Source organism: Apis mellifera, linkage group LG11 (genome assembly GCF_003254395.2).
Source record: "Apis mellifera strain DH4 linkage group LG11, Amel_HAv3.1, whole genome shotgun sequence".
NCBI lineage: Eukaryota > Metazoa > Arthropoda > Insecta > Hymenoptera > Apidae > Apis > Apis mellifera.
Genome location: NC_037648.1, coordinates 1361881 through 1380236, shown reverse-complemented (window position 1 = coordinate 1380236; position 18356 = coordinate 1361881). Strand labels below are relative to the sequence as shown.

The window sequence follows — 18356 nt, the reverse complement described above, 5'->3', positions numbered from 1 at the left end:
AAGAGAGAATGTGGGAGGATATTGGAAGTTCTTGGGATAGAAGAATTTTAGAAATTAATTTTTAAACAAGATGTCTGTAAATATTGAAGGGAGAAAATGGGAAGATAATTGGAGGAAGAAAGATGTTGCTTGATGATAATATTTATTGAAAAATTCTTGTCGTCTTGCATTTATATTTATTGCGTAACAACAGCAATTAATTTATTCTACTCGTGGAGAGATAGATTTATTAGATAACGTTGAATAAAGTTTGATTTATGGAATTAACGATAATTTATCCTCGTGCGAAGAATGAAACGTTACACTCTTGATTCGATCTTGGTCAAGGCAAATTGACAGGAGTCAAGTTTAAAAGATCAGAACAGAGGAGGAAAAGGATTTGATGGAATCTGATCACTCTATGGATATGCAAGCGTTGGCCGATATTGTTATTGGAAGAAAATATGTAGCTTGTTATCCAATAATAATTAATTATTCTTGTTACAGAATGTCATTAGTGTTACAAGGACTGTGAATGAATCAAGATACAAGTATGAATAATATTTAGTTTTGAAAAATAAATTCATATATTCCTATTTTAAAATTGTTTTACATAACAGACCACGTTAATGTGTAAATATTAATAAAAATGAGACTTTTTTAATGTAATTATATTTTAAATTTATTATAAAAATCGTGTTGCAAAAATAGATAAATAGATAATGAGAAAAATGAAGTGATGATGAATTTTTCAAAAATTCGTACGAATAATAAAAAAATTTATCCTTTTTTAAAATTGTTACGACAGTCGACGTACAAACATTTCCGGCTAATTACATCCTTGTTGGTCGTTAATTTCTAACAATACCGCATTTTTCGTCGTTACTTTTATGAGAGAGCACAAACTGTTTTTCCAACAGAGAGGAGAAGAGAGAGAAAAAAATATATCCTGAAAACGCTTTCACACGTATATTTACGAAAAAGTTTTAACAACATTGCGACTTTGTCACGAGAATATTCTGCAATGCAACTGCACTCTCTTTATTTCTCCGCGAAAAATATGTTCGAATACTTTTGTTTCTATGGAAAATACCGTTTAAATGAATTTTCTGTAATTTATTATTTCAAACCTCTCTTATACTTTCGTGTTTTCTTTATACGTAATAATGTTACGTAAGATAAGTTGATTGATAATAAAAATAATTTTGTTTTACATAATATTGTTTAAATTTTTATACCAACTCACTTGCAAGTTGAATTAATCGATCCACTCTTGCCTTGGAAATTTCCAAATGTAAAATGGAATATAATAATATAATAAATTGTTTGTTTCTAGAATAAATTTAAAATTTATTTGAATCACCCTAATAATAATGTAATATATAAGTATGGATAAATATTTTATCATTTTTCTTAGGAGTATAAATATATGTGTAATAAACTTTAAAGATTCAAGCAAGTAAACATGTTAATAATTATATAACTTAATTGCACGTGCAAACGTCAATATAGTCATCTGTTTTTTTGTAAACACGAATATACACTTAATCGATAAATGTATCCACTGAAAACAAGACAAGATCTCGATTAGAGTCATACATCAAATACATTTTAACTTCCAAATCGATTCTCGTTCAAGTATTGCAAAAAAAAGGCGAAAAATAAAAATATATATTTTTTAATCGTCACAGAAGAAAAAAAAATGATACCAAACATTTATTTTGTTATTCAAACTATTCAAAGTCATCGATTCCTGAAATATCTACGATAATTTTCACCATTTATAAACTATATATAAACTATATATTTGAATTAATTTAAATTATACCAATAAAAAATTTCTCTATCTCATTAACACTCATTATCGTCTTGTCTAAAATTAAAAAAGAAACCAAAAAAAAAGACATGTAAAAAACGAATTAATATTTAAGTTAATTCGAACGAAAAAGCACCATTAAAAATTCTCTACCCGTTCTCTACTTACGAAATCAAAATCAAGAGAAAGAAATACCAACTGCTGAATTACCTACTTACATCATAACCTTTCCATCCGACCTCGAACGTTATCAATGTCTTTACTCTACACCTCGCGACTGGCCAAGTTTACACAAGTCACCTACATTCCTCTTGCATCGACTCTAACAATGCCGCATTCTCACAATTCAGTCGGCAGTGTGTGTGCAAGCAGAAGTGATTCACGTGCGCACGTGACCGAGGCCGGCCGTTCGTGGTCTCGTTAGACTACGTTGACTTTCGTTAATCACGATAAACGGCCGGTTGCACGCGCCGTATACCGATGGTCGATAATCGCGTTTCCCCCCCTCGGATCGACGAAGATGCACGCGTGGAACGTCAGAATTCACTCTCGTTACTGGAACTTTGCACAGTTCCCACCGGCACTGGACACTATATCCCTATAAGCCATAAGATAGCCCCCGCCGTTTTAGCGGCAATCCAATTTGCCACGATCGATGAGAACGGCAGCCAGCACGTTCGTGTCGGGCTTTCCGCGCTCGTAACCCTGTTCTACGCGCTGCAAATCTTTTGGGAACGAACAGGCTCATTACCTTGTGCCGCGATTCGCTCTTATATAGTGTGTCTCTGTACATCTTACACAATCTCTTCTGATTCACACGTTATTAATTTTTTTTGTATTTATTTAAAATTATTTTTAAAGGGAAAAAATGATTTGAAGAGGTTAGGGGAAAAAGTTTTACCGACGAATGATTGTGAAGTATGGTACGTGTTCGATGAAATAAAATATGTGGTCACGTGGGAATTATGGTTGGTTTTAATGGAAACTGAGGATTTTGGTAAATGTAGAAAGATTGAAACAAATTTCGTGAGATGTGACAATAGAAGAAAATTTGCATTTTAGATTATATGAAATTATATGTTAATCTATAAAAATCAATCGAATTCATCAGTACAGATATTCACAGATAAATATTGAGAAATTATTAAATATGAAACTTGTATTTGAAGAATAAGTGATCACTTGATGAGGAATATCTAATAATGACAAATCTAGATAACATTGAATAGTCCAAGGACAACTATTGACCTATATGATTGACACAAGTTATACACTGTTTGTGAAATAAACAATTTATACTAGTCTCAGTATCTTAAGATCTATCCATACTGAATTCAATAATGAAAGCTAAGATAGAACTCTTGAGACACAGGCAATTATTTCAACTTGCATGTGTACCAGAAAGAGCATGACTAATTAACTCTCTTAGAAAAAAACTCGAGTCCATAGATACACCACCACTCAAAGGATTCACAAAAACATGGATATAAACGAATCCCAATATTCGCCTGTCCCCCTAGCGGCAATTATTTGAACTTAAATATCGCAAAATCACGAGGAAGATAAAAAATTATAAAGTGAAATAGAAACGATCTCGGTGGAAAGTGAATAATGGAAAATAGTAATGATATAGAGCAGTGGTTCTCAACCTATGAAGGATATAGAAAAAGTGAAATAGAAATAATTCGCAATCCAAAGAATTGAAAAGAAAGAGCAGATAGCAAAACGCGTACAGTTATATAAAACAGTGGTTCTCAATTTAAATAGATCGAGGCGTAAAAATTTGTATGTCACAGAATTTATAATCGTGTCTTCATATAAAATTATATTTTTCTGTCCAGTTTACTTCTCTGCATTAATAAATATGTATTCCATAATATATGGAAAATATTTTTCGATACTTTGAACGTTCAAATACAAGTATTTGAACGCCATGTGTTTGGAGTGAAATTTCATTTCGAACGAGGTGTTACTTGAATTTTGTTGTTCTCATAAACGAATATAGCGAAGTTTTAACGAGTTCGGGGATGTGTTGTTGATCGAGGACGAGTTTGGTTTCCGGAACTTGTTTTCTTGCGTGGAAATTTATATTTCGCGGGCAGGAAAATTGATTTGTAATTTATTCGATGAAACGATAAAAGTAATTATTCCAATCATCACGTTAGTATCAACGAAATCTTTGCCACTTGTCGATTATACGAATAATCTTAATTCTGTTCTCCTTTTTATCTAATCTAGTTTTCATTTTGTGAAAAAAAAAAAGAATCTTTATCGATTCTTTCTCGAGTCGAGATTTTTTTATCATTCTCTTCTATGAAAGAATCGTCGAGGAAATTTTATTTGACTCGTGATAAATAAAAAAAAAAAAAAAAATATTTGTGATACTACGATGTGCAAGAAAAAGAAAGGAGTGTCGTCATTCGTTGATAAAACAACTTGCACTTTCCAAATATATCCATTATATATCCAGTCATAGAGAAAGAGAGAGAGAGAGAGAGATGTAATTCTTGTTACACCATCGAAGATTTCTTCTCTTTTACCAAACGGAGGATGCACGACTCGTTTTAATTAAGTGATTCATTAATGAGAAATTAACCAACACGTGATAAAATAATGAAATTAATTGGAATGTATGAACATTTAATTATTCGATGATGGTAATTTGTTGGCGCAAAAAACAAACGATTTATTAGTTAATTATTTTCATCTTTTAAGCAAATTGAACTTTCTCTAATCAATTTATGTCACTTAATAATGCAATTTTAATCACCAATGCCTTCAATGGTATTCAATTCGAAATAATATTATTATACTCGCGATTTTATATATTTTACCAAAATTTTACCAAAAATGTATAAATAAATTAAATAAATTTGTACGCGATAAATTAATATTCAATTCAAATATGAAATTACGAAAAATCGAATGATCGAAATAATCGATAAAATAATTAAAATTATCGAGATATTATTTAAACAATTATTATTAAATATAAATAATAAACTTATTACGTGATAAATAATTATTTTTCTTCAAACTACTTATGTAAGACGAATCTTAAAAAAAAAAAAGAAAAAAAATTATAATACAGTTAAAAATAACTGTTTTGCCAAGTATCGTAAAGGATACGAAAATAAACACCGTTTATATATAGATAAATGTTGGAACGTTCTTCTTCGAATGTCTTGGAAATTATATTTGAATGAACGATTGGAAAGTAATCTCATTTATATGTAAACGACTGATACTAACTCGATATTTTATATTTAATGGTTAATTTTCTCACTATCTACGGCTAAATTATAGAAATAATGAATGAGATAGAGAGAGAGAGGAATTATTCAAGGTTCTGCAATTCCTTTTAAAAGCTTCAAGAAGAAGATATTTAAATATGACAGTGATATTTTAAAACTAGATATAATTAAATTTATATATATATATATATATATATAAAACATTCAATCATACAAATTTATTCTACAACGAAATTCACCCATTTTTTGGAAAATTTGATAAAATAATTTGGATATATGTAAAAAAATTTGTTTCGTATTTTTTTATAATAAATAATTCATTGAAAATGTATCTTCTTGAGAGATTTTCAAATTCAACAGGATCTTTATTATCTTTGCCTTACAAAATTTGTATTATTAGAAATTTATGAAATTTTGGGAAAAAAAAAATAATTTTCGATATTCCATTAATGACAAAAATTGAAAAATCCTCATGAAAATAATCTGTAATACACACTCACGTAATCTAAATATTTCATGGAGAACAGAATTATTGTTAATTTTGATTAATTCGAATTTGCATACGAAGATTTCTCTCCGACTGTAATTCATACGGCTAACTGGATTCCTACGATAACACAATCTCTCTCGAATGAGTTTTTCTTTATTAACTCTGTATTCGACGATTAGATCGAATAATTTTATCGAATCCATGGCGTCGTGTTATTGTAAACACGCCTAATTGGAATGCGTATAAAACTGTGAAGTGATGAATAATTGGTCGGTTTTTCCAACTTGTCAATTTATTATTATCGTTTCTATGAAACGATAAACGATACGTGAATGAATGAGAAAGCGAAATTTCTGGGTAACTGCACTTTATTTTGTGCAATTAAGCACGACGAGTATTTTCACGGAAATACATGCGTAATTGGACAAACTTTTTCCAAAGGAAATCTTTGGAAAGGAGGGATTTCGATCGTGATAAAATTTAATATTTTGTTCGAATAAAATACAAAAAATTTGTAAAATGAAAATGTATCACGATTATGTAAACTGTTATATTATACATGCTGTAAAATAATCGTTCTTTGCGAATATCTATATTGGCATGATGACAAATGATTGTCGCGAAATTAAAAAAAAAAAAATTACATATATAATTTAACGAAATAACGGTGATCGATAGTGAAATTTGTCAAAAATCGTGACAACATGAAATGAAAAAATTAATCATTAATAATGCTCTTTGAACAAAATATATTAACAAAAAATTCATTTGTGATTCGATTAAAAAACGTAATTTTTCGCTTTGAAATTGCAAACACTTACTGTACATAATAACCCAATATATATATCTCAAGAATGGAATAAAATAATCCTAAATTAAAAAATTAAAAAATTATTCGATAAACTAAAAATAAATGTAAATAATCGATCCACGAATGTTTATGCAAAATAAGATCAAGTACAAACACATTTAAAAAAGATCGATTCCAAATTTCTTATTATAAACGTCCGATAACAGCACAAATATAAATTACTATGATATTAGCGCATTTTTGTCACATTTAAATTTCAATGCACGAGCGCATAAACATCCGCAGTCGAATAATACGTATTCGATTAAACACTCACATTAAAGACGAAAATATTCCCCAAATACTCTTCCGATCGTAACAAACACCACTCTTTTTCGAAAAACCTTATACCGAGCGGTACAAGCACTTTTCCCGCATATATATGTATATGTATATACGGTATATACGTATACCGTATACTTGTCCACTCTACGTACGAGCAATATGGAGCTTTAAAGAATCGAGACAATTCTCGAATTTCGAAGGGAAATCGATACCCGCGGATGTTGTATCGCGAGCACGTGGTCGTTGGAACGGTCCGTGTACCACTAGCACGATCGATCGCGGCCGAGGTGTCACTGGTTCGGCGCTGGCGAACATCCTCGCGATTTATAAAGCCTCGTCCGCTCTCTGACTTCGCTTCGTGTCGTCCGCCTCGTTATTATTCCCCTGCCAGATCATTCTGATTCTTCCCCTCCCCCCTCCACGCTTTCCACCGACATTTCTCTACCGTGCGGGAGACTCTTGAACCAGAGTGAAGTTGTCCCTTTCGATCCTATTTTTCGTCAATCTTACGCGGTTATATTCACACAAGTGAAATTGGATTATTTTAAAATTGTACGTTGACGGATTTTAGGATTTTTTCAAGCGATATCGTTAATTGGAAGAAATTAATTTATCTATTATTGTTCGTCTTTGAATTAATATTAATTAATAGTGCGTGTAAAATTTTTTAATTAAAATCAGAAATTTTGAAATATATATAGGTACGTATATTGATTAAAATTTGGTGGTTCGATATAGGGAATTTTGTACTCTACGAGTGAAGTTGTCTATCGTTGTATTTGAATGTGACGAAAAATTAAAATTTTGTGATATATATTGAACGAGTCAGTGGAAAGTAGGAATAAGTGAAGTTATCTATCGTCGATAATAGAAAAAATTAATTCGTAATTTAAATTGAACGATTTTTAATATAATCGTAAATATATTAATATGATAAAATTTTGTGATACGTTTGAATCTCACTCAAAATTTGTTAACAATTCGACGGTTTGACGACATTTAGGAAGGATAATATTAATTCGAAGAGAGTAAGGAAAGCAAAGCCGAGCAACTTTCGCAACATTAAGCACAATGTACATAGGTTCAATTATGTTTAATTATGTCAGTTTTAACGAAGGCCACTCGAGTTTTCGATCGACTCCGTACACCAAGCGAATGTACAATTAAACAACCAAGAGGCAAACAGCTCGGCCAAAGAGAGATAAACTTGAAACGATCTCGCTAAAAATAACACGAGAAAAAAGATCGGGTATATATCGCTTGCTTATACCCCGCTTGTTTATGTTTCACGATATTCGCCGTGAATGGTGGCGCAACGTGAGTGAAAAGCAAACTTGCGTTCAACGAGGCGCATAAACATATTGACCGAGAAATCTATGGGTGCCATCGAATTTCATCCGTGTGTGTGTGTGTGTGCGTGATCGAAGGAAGCGTCGAGCGTCGTGCAAATCTGCATTCAAATCTGTTTGATCGTGCGAGAATAGCAGAGAATTTTAAGAATCGTAAAATAGAAAATTATTTTCAGATAGAATAGTAGAGTGGAAAAATTGTTTATTCGCGCGTCCTTTGCGTGTGAAATTCGAACGGGAGAGTAAATAGAATATTCCGTGAAATTGCGTGAAATAATATTTGCATTTATATCACGCGATGATAAAATATTTTTCTTTCTTAATTTTTTAATCCCAATTTTCGAAAACGAGATTCTGTTTTCGAAGATTATCGAAATCATTGGAAATATATATATACCGATTTCTGAGGAATCAATTCATCGAGGTTAGTTTCATTTCTTTTTCTAATTTTTAAAGGATTCTTTCTCGTCTCGTTTTATGAATGGCGGCACCGATTCCCCGATATCTCTAGATCCTTCCAGCGCAGACATTTGCACGTTGCGGCGGTTATCTCCTTTCCGACATGAAAGAGTTCGTTGCTGCTCGTCTGTTTCCTCCCATCATGCGTCATCTTGCGTGGGAAAGTTTGTTTAACAAATCTCGGTGCCAGTTATCTCACTGCAGCAAACCAACTACAAGAAAGCAAATTTTAGCACGAAATTTCGTCGCTACGAGTATCGAACTCCTCGAACTTCGAAAAGCTTAGAAATTACCTTTTTTTTTATTTTTTTAATTATCGCACGTGTTCTATATTGCGAATATTAGGATATCGATATTTAGGATATTGTATCGATGAAATCTCTTTTCTGTATTTTTTATCAATACTTATTTATTATCAATTTTTTTTCTACAATGTAAATTTTTTTTTTAATATAGGTGAAAATTTATTTATGAGATGTAATTTTTTAATTTAATTTTTTTTTAAATTTCACAATTCTTTCTTGTAATGCATAGAAATGCAATGGAATGTAAATTTTGATAAAATATGGTGAAGAAAGGATAAACGTATATAAATAATTAGAAAAAATGTTTAAAGTCAGTTTTTAGTATACTAATATTTTAGATAAAATATCTCGTTCTCGACGAATGCATTTTTTCAGCATTATATAGCAGTTGATAAGAAACAAGTTCAATGATCTGCTACGTGACATTGACCAGTTACTACGAAATCCTTAAAATATTTCTAAAAGTGAAAAAGAATTTGTGAATTTCGAAACAGTTGAAAGTATTGTGAAACTCTCTTCATTCTGCTGAAACTTAGTTTGTTAAAAATATAGTATTGAATTACGTGAAGAATGTTTGTAAAATTAAAAGAAAATGGTTAAAATCGATAAACAAGAAAATTTGACTTAACGATGATAATTATTTTTTAATTACGATAAGATAGACCTTCGTAATAACTGGTCAATTAACACATTTCGTGTTAATTGAATCGAGATGGATTTTTGCAAAAGATCCTTTTTATATTTTATTGATCAAATTGTAATCTTGTGTAATTTTAAAATTTTAAAAAATTTCAATCTACTTAATAAGATAATCTACCACTTATCCTGGATGGAAAATAAATGGAAGATAAAACATGCTATTAAATTTTATTTTTATAATTTTGTATTATAAAATTATAAATTCCGATAAAACCGATAAAAAAAAATTGCTTAATCCGAACAATTAATGGAGGATAAAATGTTTCGCGAAATTTTCCAAATAAAATATTATTTTTCCCATAAATATTTATAAAAAGTATCACAATTTTACACAAATATTGAAACGAATAATAATGCAATTTACATAAAGAATTTAATCACTCAAATTAGAAGGATAATCCAATCTGCTTATTTATTCCAAAACGAGCAAGATGGAAAAGAAGAATTTCGTCTTGTAATATCTCGCGAACAAATTCATCTCATTTTCCGCGTTTTCATTTTCAACTCGATCGATAAAACAAATTCGTTTCCTTTTCACGTTACCGATACGACCGAGTGCTTCTCCGATAATTTACATAACTCGGTTAAATGCACGCGGTACGCGCGCATGCGCGGTGCAAGCTCGTTAATCAAACACTCGACTCGAATAGCTGTTTCTCTCTGCAATTATGCGTGTATACATCTGTATACATATATACATATATACACTTTATACACTTTTTCCGGTTTCCATACTTTACGAGCTGTGTTCTTTCACAAATCCAGCTTTGTTTATACTCGTTACATCGTATGGTAATCTCCAATCGTATAATCGATTCGTTTAAACAATTTTCAAAAACTTTCCTCCATTCTCGTTTTTTTCTATGAAATTGCAACAAAGATTACAACGAGAACAAAGAACATATTTTCGAAAAATAAGGTACATTATTTTTAAGAATAAATTTCTCGATTAATAAAAGTTACTATTTATCTATTAATCTAGATAAATAATTTTAGAGATATTGATATATTTGGAATATTTTTCCTAGTGTCCCTAGATTCTAGTGAATTGCAATCTAGTCTCCTAGAGAATTATAATCTAGTGTCCTTTAATGAATCCTAGCAAAGAATATTTTCTTCAATCTTTTCAATTCACAGTACAACAATTCCAAAAACTCATTTCATACGAATATCGATTTATTTTATTTAATTTAAAAGTAAAAGTCTTTTCTTTTTGAAAATTATTTTTAAACTTAATATTTTTTTGTTAGTTCTATCTATTTTAATACGTATCCGCTACAATAATTTTACTTTTACAATAACGATTTTTATGCAAATTTTTCATTATAATGAAAAATAACCTATATGTGCATAATCATGAAGATTCTGATTTATCGATTCGGAAATGTTACTAGATTCAAAGAAATTTGTCGATCGACTCGAATCGGCATGAGCAATTATTTTCAGACGACATCGGTATAATTATCCTCAATCAGGTAATAGTCACGTTGACAATGATTCAAATAAGTGATCGAACACGCGTTTATCGCTCGGCCGCGATCACAGAGATTCTCCGTTATTAATAATTCATTCACAGCTCCCGGTTTGAAACACAGTCGAACGACAATTCTCTGCAATCGGATTAATCTGTTGGTCGAACCGTGAATACGAAAAATTGATAATCTTATAATCGAACGAGATGTCAGTGATGTTCTATATCATATATTTGCTATATTTTCTCGTTCCTATTTTTTTTTCTTTATTAAAAAAAAATAAGATAAATTTTCTTTGAATTTGTTGATTTAATAGTGTCGATAATATAGATTGTTTTCTTATTATTATATAAATGCATGAATTTTTTGAATGAAAATTCTAATTTATTTGAAATGACAATGCATTCAATTTCCTTGTAACTTCGTTCTGAAGATGACAACAATGAAGAAAAAAAATACAATTATCCTTTTAAAATTATCCAACTTGCAACAATAATTTAGTTATTATTTAATTTTTTCCATACCAATTGAATAATCACTCTGACGTAAAAATCACTGAATATTAAAGTCATCGTATGAATTTAGCGTATTATTAATGAGATTTTCAATCTGATGAACGTAAATGTGTTTTTTTCACGGGAATTCCCCACGTGTCTCAACACGACACGATTGAATTATACGAGAAAGATGAGCATGCTAACACGTGGCGAAAATTGATCATCGATGTTATTACGATATCTGCAAACGTATCGTTCAAACGTTTAAACAAATTAGAAATTTTGATTGATTGAAAAATACAATATGATTGGGAACAATTAAAATACAATAGCTTATAAAAAAATATTTTCACACTGGAAACAATATTTTAGATAATGAATCATGAATCATCACTTCACTTATAGTAACAACAATAATGATATAATAATTTTTTGAAAAAAGAATGCAAAGATGAATCATGATATATATTAAGAAATTATTATTTGTATCAATAATACGTATAATATGTAAATTGAAAAATTGTATCTTTTGATAAAAATAAAATTTGTTTGCAAAAAACATTTGCGTTTTCATTCAAAATTCTCTCGAATACGAATTTTAAAAATTGAAATGAAAAATCATAACCTCGCGAGAAGAGACGTGAATTTACTTGTGCAAACCTGTTTATCTTCCAATAAGGGATTCATATTTATTTTATTTTCTAAATAATTACTAGTTTAAATAAATACGAATAAACAAATAATGATTCAATCTTCGATTTAAAAATTCCCAATTCACGCCTTCGTTTATTGGTCTTAAATGTCATCTCGAGACAAGCAATCACGTACAAGATATGCCATTTCTGGTAATCTGAAGAGCCGTTGTTATCCCCGTTCGAAAAGCTGAATAGACATGTTCACGATTATATGCCACTTACACTCACATACACTGTGTATCTGAATCGTACGAATCGTATGAATTATTTATAAGTTTCGATCGATCTTTCAACTTAATAAACACAATACACTTTAATTAACACAGTTATCAATATATGCTGATTAATCGACGAACGAAAAATTAATTTTCTCCCGTGTCGAGGCGAAAGAAATCAAATTGCAAATTTTGTAAATCGCACAATGATGATAACAATCCGCCATTTTAATTCCATTGAGATCGATTATGGTCGCTGGACGACTAAATTTTATTTTTAATAAGATAAAATTATCTATTATCCGATATAAAGTTTTATTTTCAAAAATATTCAGACGATCAAATTATTTCGATATCCAATTTATTTTGCTTCTAAGAATTATCCCTTAGAATTCTCAGCTTGTACGTGTTGTCAATGTTACCGATACGTAGATGTGAAAATAGTACAACGAATTGATGCACAAGGTATTAGATAACGTTTCAGCGATATCATGATTTATAAATGTCACGTAACAATCTCGATTATCGCGAATGATGATGCACACTTGTGTGACGAACGGTTAGAATATACATTTCTCCTTTTGTTTCCGATCCGTATAAAAATTGTAATATTTTTTCGCGAACTTTACCTTCCGTCGATAATATTTCTTATTTTCATCAAGTATACCAACTGTACGAAAAATTATTGATACTGGTACATATGAAAGTTGATCCGAAATTGACGTCTCGAGAAAAAAAAAACAATATTCGAATACGAATAAAAGTGGAAAAGGGAGAAATGAGAAAAGAAAGGAAATGTTTTCCTCGCGAGAAAAAAGAAAGAAAGGGAATGGAAGTTTAAGAGAAAAATTTTTTCTCTGATTCACATGTATAACAGGCTTTAAGCTTGACGAGATTTTAATTCTTCTATTGTATCAAACCTGGTGACGCATGATCGATAAAGGTATGCCGAGGATTGTTAGACGGAAGTGAATAAGAAAAAATGAACTTTGGCATTCTCAGAATTCTCTTTTTCAATGGTGCAATATATAATCGTGGAACAATAGAATTTCTTGAACAAAAATTGATCCAAGGACTGGATGATACAATCACAGTAATGTAAAAGTTATGCATGAATACCATCACACGATTACATGGACAATAAATAATCAGATACAAGAAATGTTAAAAATATTGACTAACCAATTTAAAATACAATATTCTTACACTTACATATTATATTTAATTCCGTAAATATAAATGAAATGTAAATAAATATAAATATAAATCCAATTATACTACCTAACCTAAAATTGGCTTTAAGTAAATTTACTTTATATATAAAATAATTTCTTTGGACTAATAATCGTGAATATGATCTAAAATGAGTTTACAATATTTTCTTCTATTGCAACTATAATAGAAAATTTCATATTTAATTTTGTTCATTTTTTGACACTTTGAATTTGACGTGAACGGTTTTTATGCAAATGGTTTGCTTTATTAATCTTGTTTGACACATAGCAGATGCAATTACCAACTTAGACCTTGCCAACTCAGAGATTGTTCTCTTCGATGCGGAGTCGCTGATCATTCGTTTTCATTTTTTACTGTCTCGTCACGCATTTGCATACACAGTGCACCCTTGAATCGAAACCTTGGAATTGCGAATCGAACAAGTGACGGGAAATTTATATGTCGCAACGTCGCCTGATCAATCCTCTAACCTTCTGTTCCGTTAAATTCGAGTTTTTGAATTTTCATTTTACTTTTTTAATAGTCGGAATTTTTATTTTTCTTTCTCTGCTCGAGAAACATTGAATTGAGAATCGTTGAACGGATGTATGAAAGAAAACTCGTCTAGCCTTCCATTCCTTGAAATTTTACTCTATTTTCGTTCATTTGAAATTTTTATCCTCTTTCCTTTTCTTCTGAAAAGAAAAACAAAAGAGAAACAAGAAAATAACGAATAATACAAGAAAATAAATCTATCATCAAATAAATCGATAATAATTATACTTTTCACGAGCTGATAATTGAGGTTAAATTTCCATACCTTGTACGAAAACCACACCACAACCACACAACATTCTTGTTATTCGCTTGTTGACGAATAATTACGAAACATATTCCTATTCGGATTAATATTTTTCTCACGTTTCAGCGGCTTGTAATCCTCGAAATTTCATTTGTTACAAATTTAGTTGTTCAACACGAGGGTTTTCGGCAAATTTCCATAAAAGCCAGAGAGGTTTGATTGCGCGAAGTCACCTGATGAATCGAGCCGTAGCATGAAAACGATTTGTGAAATTTAATCAAGCTTCGCCTGTTTCTACTTTTTTTTCTATTTTCTCTTCTTTCCAATTTTTTTTTTTTTTCCAAACTTGTCGCCTAAAACAGACGTTGTTGATTAAAGGAATTTCTCCTCGGCAAGGATTTCCTGTTGTCGATGCAAAATTTCGAGATAGAAAAAAAAAAGCAATTTTCGTGAAAAGTTCATTGAACTACGATTGAAGGTGATAAAAAAATTTGAAATTACCTTTTTTTTTCGTTCTGCTTATTTTATCGTTAACTCTTGTCACAGATAAGTGAAGATCAAAAGGAAATTTTTATCGTCAAATAACTTGGAAACGAGATTTTATTTTATATCGAAAAAGTTTTAAACTCTCGTTTAATGATTTGTATTCCAAATTAAAGGCTTTGATCGGTATTTTCAAAGTTTTTTCAAAGCCAAGAAAAAAAACGATAAGAAAGAGTTTTGTATGAATAAATGTCCCGAGTTGAATTAGGTTAGATTGTTGGAAAAAAGTTTTGTCCAACTTTAACTCAACGATAATTTGTTTCATTCTACATCAAATATCTTGATGTAAACAATTTCAGAATTTTTTCAAAGCCAAAAACACTGAAAAATCGAATTTGAGAATAAATATTCCAATTTAAATTAGGTTAGGTTAAATCTTCCAATTCTTTTCTTGTCGTTGGAAAAATTGGATTACTTTAACTTTTACTTAAATTTCGAAACGAAAAGATGAATTTTTCATTCGTTATCGTTTTAAATCTTCATTTTGTTTACTCGATAAAATTCGTTCCTCGTTTTGAAAAAGATTCTCTTTCACTGATCTTCGCCACGTAACTCGAGTCGCGTTAAGATATTGTTTCGGAACTTCTTAAGCTCCATCTCATTTTAATAATCTTCATTAAAATGCGTAGTCTCGAAGAAGCAGAGAGTAGAGCAGTGCCTTGTCGAACTTCCGTTTCCGCGAAGATCTTCGATATAAGCGAGGAGAAACTACGTAGCTCGTGATACAATATTTCTTCGCAGTAATCTCATTACGTAATGAATAACTGTTCGATGCTTTCAGAATCGAATTTTTTTATTCTGAAAAAAAAAAAAAATAATTAAAATAAAATTTAAAATGTTTGTTTCATCAATTATGTAACAAACTATTTATTCATTGATATTTACGTTAAATATTTCGCAATGTTGATATACGCAATATTATTAAAAAATATAAAATATATCTTTCTCAATTTTTCCTTTCTTTTTTTTTTTTTTTTTTTGATTCGTGGTAAAAATTAGTAAGTGGCAGCTCTGTTTCAAGTACAATAAATAAGATTAAAAGAAACAGTGTCTTCGAGAGCTCGAACTCTTTACCAAGTCGATTCTCGGGGAGGAACGGTGCAAATCAATTTCATTAGTTTCACAGTGGCTGTGTTTTCAATGTTCATTCCATGGCGAGCGATAGCATTGAATGAAATTAAAGGCGTGCTTTTAAAACTTTCTTTAACGTAGCACTCTTCAATCGGACACTCGTTGAAGAACGAAAGAGATCCTTGTTGCCTTTCCATGATATTTACCTTTGTTTAATTTTTCTCCTTTCTCTATAAAACAATCCATTAAATTCAAATTTACATTAAGACATTTAGATAAGATTATTTTCCATAAGACTATTCTCCATAATATTTTCTCTCATGTTTAATTCTCATATTTAATTTCTTACACCTTTGTGTTTATTATCTCTGTCTCTGACACTTATTTTTAGCATTCACTTTCTCTAACCTAGAGACTTAACCTAAATCTTAGGATTATTATACGATTCAAAAGCCACATTTGTTCAAGGATGAATCTATATCAACAGATAGTATAAAGTATATACTTCTCACTGATAGTCAAATTACATATATTTCCACTATCATCTTTTAGTTGAAGCAAGGAATTTTGTTCTTGAATCATAACAAGGTTAGATGTAATTCTCTTTCCTGAAGTAGCACATAGTCCTATATTATGCGAAAGATTCACAAAGGAAGGCTTACAAACAAGAATTCAATCCAAATCTAATCTTAATTTAAATCAGAAATCATATTGTAACTGTTCTAACCTATCTTCCGTATCCATTACATCACAAAATAATTTGAATTATAAAACGATTTGATTTGAAACCTACCTTTCTACGTTCTTTTACGCCACAAAATAAAGATTTCTGTTTAGTTTTAATTCCACGCAAAATTTGTTAAAACGTAAGATGAAACAAATCGTACATACGATGTTCCCTGCAAAGTTTCACTAAGAATTATCGGTTATCGATTCGATCTCTCGAGGCAAGAGAGACCCTCTTCTCCCCCCTCCCTCCCAATAGACAAAGTGGCACGGTTGAACGAGAAAGAAGAAGAAGAAAATACAATTTCCGTTGAACACGTTGAAAGTCTGTCGAGTTACGGCACTCGAGCAGTGGCGGATAATTGCGTTCCCTGCCGGAACTTCTCGCATTAACTCCTCTTTCAAAATTGTTACCACTGCTCGAAGTAACGTCGAAAGACCACGGATTCGATGCCAACTTCATCTTTTCACCGATCTCTAAGCTCCAAGTTTTGAGGATACGTTGGATGATTAATTCAAGGATTTCAGTGAAACTGATTCGGAACGAAATCTTTTTTGCAAATTGGATTATTAAATTAAATTAAAAAAAAACTCTGTTATAATTTATTTTAATCTACATTCCAACTTTTTCAATGCACATTTCTCAGTACAAAATGATCGATATTCTTATTTACTCTTATATGATAATTCTTATGAATATTATAATTCTCGAAAAGAGTAGTAGATTGGCGAAAGGAAGTGAATTCCACGCGACAATTAATTTCGACGGCAATAATTCGGAAAATAAATTCGCAGAGGAAAATTTATTGTCCCCCAATGATCAAACGGGGAAGGTAGAGGAGAGTAATAAAGAGAGAAATTGCAGGGCCGGTGTTTGGTCTCGAGAGAAAAATCAGAAACGAGGGAAAACGGTCGAAGAACCGTTTGCAGGGAAATCGCGCTGGTATTCGACGAATGTATGCGAAACTCGTTGCTTAAACTCGCTCAAAGGAGGAGGCTGTCTCTCCTCGGAAAGTTGTGGAAATTAATCCGCGCAGACTACTATATTTTATACGCTTGAATCCCCCCTCGTTCGAAGATCGTTCATCATTTTTCGAATGGAATATTTCTCCGTATTTGAAATTTAAAATTAACAAATTATTGGTTAGATCGCGTATTCTTAGTTGAAATTTTATTTTTTCTTCGAATTAAGGTAGGGATTTCGGAAAGATGTTTAATAATAAATCGTTAAAAATCCTCGAAACGTTAAACGCTAAAAGGTGAACAACGTGACAACGTTCTCCGATGTTTAAGGCGTGCACACAACAACGCCGATTATCTCGATTAAAACGATGGAAACTGTATAGGGCTGTATCATGACTCCGTAATGAGGCATGAAAACGATCCTGCTGTTGGCTGCGTGGGCGTGTATCAAATATCTCGTTAATGGCGATCCAGACAGGAAGGAGAAGAATCGACAACGCTGCATAATACCCGTGATTTACGATCGTTGCAACGTCTCGAGTTCGTGTCCACCGTGTATATTATCGGCGTAATGGAAAGGCGAAGGAAAAATGAGCCGATTATTTTTCCACCATGAAAATTTAGAGGAAAAGCGTGGATATAAAACGAAATCGATCGATCCTTATCTTTTA

General features: G+C 31.0%; 2 protein-coding genes and 2 long non-coding RNA genes across 8 annotated transcripts in view; 1 reads left to right on the top strand and 3 right to left on the bottom strand.

The window, feature by feature from the left end:
• The window catches only part of LOC102654166 (trichohyalin), a 58791-nt gene extending 51767 nt beyond the window's left edge, over window positions 1-7024 (bottom strand). For 2 of the 5 annotated variants that reach the window (XM_026443578.1, XM_026443581.1), the window contains exon 1: window positions 6667-7024. The gene's annotated coding sequence lies outside the window, so the exon portion shown is untranslated. Of the gene's footprint in view, window positions 1-2013; window positions 2381-6666 lie in introns of those variants that run through there. The other 3 variants (XM_026443579.1, XM_026443584.1, XM_026443580.1) reach the window with 3 other exon arrangements.
• The window catches only part of LOC408339, a 114397-nt gene that overhangs the window by 74094 nt on the left and 21947 nt on the right, over window positions 1-18356 (top strand). The window lies entirely within an intron of this gene.
• LOC107965173 lies at window positions 14114-14760 on the bottom strand. The gene is made up of 2 exons (XR_003305550.1): window positions 14401-14760; window positions 14114-14275 (listed from the first exon to the last, which is right to left on the bottom strand). It is a non-coding gene; the product is annotated as an uncharacterized LOC107965173 (long non-coding RNA).
• Window positions 14883-17203, bottom strand: LOC107965171. The gene is made up of 3 exons (XR_001704753.2): window positions 16790-17203; window positions 15811-16226; window positions 14883-15723 (listed from the first exon to the last, which is right to left on the bottom strand). It is a non-coding gene; the product is annotated as an uncharacterized LOC107965171 (long non-coding RNA).